Source organism: Lottia gigantea (genome assembly GCF_000327385.1).
Source record: "Lottia gigantea unplaced genomic scaffold LOTGIsca_160, whole genome shotgun sequence".
Classification (NCBI taxonomy): domain Eukaryota; kingdom Metazoa; phylum Mollusca; class Gastropoda; family Lottiidae; genus Lottia; species Lottia gigantea.
This window is the reverse complement of record NW_008707966.1, coordinates 398,507-401,427: the sequence shown is the minus strand read 5'-3', so window position 1 is coordinate 401,427 and position 2,921 is coordinate 398,507.

Sequence of the window (2,921 nt, the reverse complement as noted above, 5' to 3'; positions counted from 1 at the left end):
ATTTTTTGACATTGACCTTTGATGAGCTTAACGTTTGTAGGGTCAATGGTCATTAACCTTGGTTATCTATTTATACTTTCATATTTGATGTCGGACGTAAGCTTCCGGTTTTGTAGTCGTATGCATTTTGAAAGTTTGATAAGTGATATCTCGTGACCTTGACCTTTGGTGACCTTGACCTTTACAGGGTCAAAGGCCATTGACCTTGGCTATCATTTGATAATTTGACATTTGACCTCCGACATGTACTTCCGGTTTTATAGCTGTCCGAAAAAAACAAATTCGCAACTTTGGACTGCTGTAGCACGTGACATAATTAACTTAGAGGATTAATTTTTTCGGTTTCCTAATGTGCTTCTCACGCACCTTACATTGATATATAACAATCGTTTTTTTACAGCAAAATTGAAATTCGTCATTTTTTTCAAATTTGAGGTTTTTTTTTTACAATATTTGTGTCTCTTTGAACTTGGTGTATGTATATCTTATGACCTATTTGATGTAGAACCTTGAAATTTGGAATACATCTAGACACTTTGAATATGAATTCACCTATGACAAATAAATTGATGTGGGCGTGGCACATCCGGGTTGAATTACTAAATGTTTACATTTTTGGGAAGGGGCATAACTTGCATAGAATACATTTGTTCAAAAAGGAACTTTGCACACAATTACATCATCCTTTTGGCCAGTTTGTGTTAACAGCTTAGTTGTTTCAGCTTTATGGTTCTAAAAAAGGAACGGGTTTTAACATTTGGATATTTTCAATTTTCGATTTTGACCTTTGTTGACTTTTGTTGACCTATATCTTTTGACCTGTATTATGTATAACCTTGGCATTTGATACACGACATAACATTTTGAATATTAATTGAATTATATCAAATAAATGAGGTGGGCGTGGCACATCCGGGTTAAATTACTCATTATTGACATTTTTGGCCAAGGGCATAACTCGCAAAGTATACGTTTGTTCAAAATGGAACTTTGCATACAATTACCTCATGTTTTGAGCCACTTTGTCTTAGAAGTTCGGTTGTTTCCGCCTCATAGTTCAAAAAAAGGAACAGGTTTTGGAAATTCAATATTTTCAATTTTTGACCTTGACCTTTGTTGACCTTGACCTTTGTAGGATCAAACGTCATTGGCATTGGCTATCTATTTATACTTTTATATTTGCTGTCCTATGTCAACTTCCGGTTTTATAGTCGTGTGCAATTAGAAATTTTGATGACGTATATCTCTTGATCTTGACCTTTTTAGACCTTCTTCTTTACAAGATCAAAGGTCATTGACCTTGGCTATCTGCTGATACTTTCATTTGTTAGGTCTGACGTCTACTTCCGGTATTAGAATCTTCTAAAAAATGAAAATTTCTCAACTATAGACTGTTCTTGCACATGATCTAATTATCGTGGAAGGTTGATTTTTTCGGGGTCTTTTGCAATTTGCTACATTTGCAAAGTCCCACTCTGTGCCACGAGTGGCTCTAGTTTTTTTTTTTTTTCGAAATTTACACACCTTCCTCAGCTTAGACTACAATAGTTGCAGCAACCATTCAACATTCACGAACCTTAGATATAGGCGACGAAGTGCTTAAGTATATTTTGGATCTTTTTTGCAAAACCGGAAGTGCCACAGTTCAATATGTGCAAGAATAGATAATCGGCTCTAGAAGTCGTATTTTTCGGTCGATTTTCTTTGGGTTTGCATTTTTGGAATCTACTGTTAAAATCTAAAAGAATAGCAGTTTCAAAATTTCAAAATTCGAAAATTTGTCGCAGACATTTTTTGGCCGATTTTGAAATTTTTGGACTATTTTTCAGTTTTTTTCGGATTAATCTGAAATTTTGATAAAAGATGCATGTCACTAATGTAAACCATTTGACGTATTCAAAATTTTTGCGTCACTTCCGGTTAAAGCGGAAAATCGATTTTCACTTCCGGTTGAATAACTTCCGGTGTGATTGAAATATTTCAACGAAATTATGTATATCGTTATTAATCTTAATTCTATGGCCGATTTTAAAATAAAATTTAGTCCGAAAAAAATATTTCAGCCGCCATCTTGATTTGATACTTTTTCATAAAACTCAAAATGGGGCTTCAGGGGAGAATGGAATTGGTCAAATTTTTATGTTGGTGTATACTTTAGTCGATGGTGACAAAAATGTTGGAAATGGATTTTTGAATTTGACTTTTGCTTTTTTGCAACTTCCGGTCGAATTTTTTCACTTTTTGAAGGCTTGTATCTCGTGACCTTGACCTTTGATGACCTTGACCTTTTTAGGGTCAAAGGTCATTGACCTTGGCTATCATTTGATACTTTGACCTTTGACCCCAGACATGTACTTCCGGTTTTATAGCTATCCGTAAAAAACCAAATTCGCAACTTTGGATTGCTCTAACACGTGACCTAATTAACCTAGAGAGTTAATTTTTTCGGTTTCCTAATGTTCTTCTCATGCACTTTACATAGATATAGAACAATTGCTTTTTTAAAGCAAAATTGAAATTCGTGATTTTTTCAAATTTGAGTTTTGTTTTACCATATTTGTGTCTTTTTGATCTTGGTGTATGTATATCTTATGACCTATTTTATGGAGAACCTTGATATTTGGAATACAACTAGACACTTTGAATATGAATTCACCTATGGCAAAAAAATTGGGGTGGGCGTGGCACATCTGGGTTGAATTACTAATTGTTTACATTTTGGGGCTGGGGCATAACTCGCAAAGGATAAGTTTGTTCAAAAAGGGACTTTGCACACAATTACCTCATCCTTTTGGCCAGTTTGTGTTAACAGCTCAGTTGTTTCAGCTTTATAGTTCCAAAAAAGGAACGGGTTTTAACATTTGGATATTTTCATTTTTCGATTTTGACCTTTGTTGACATTGTGACCTATATCTTTTGAC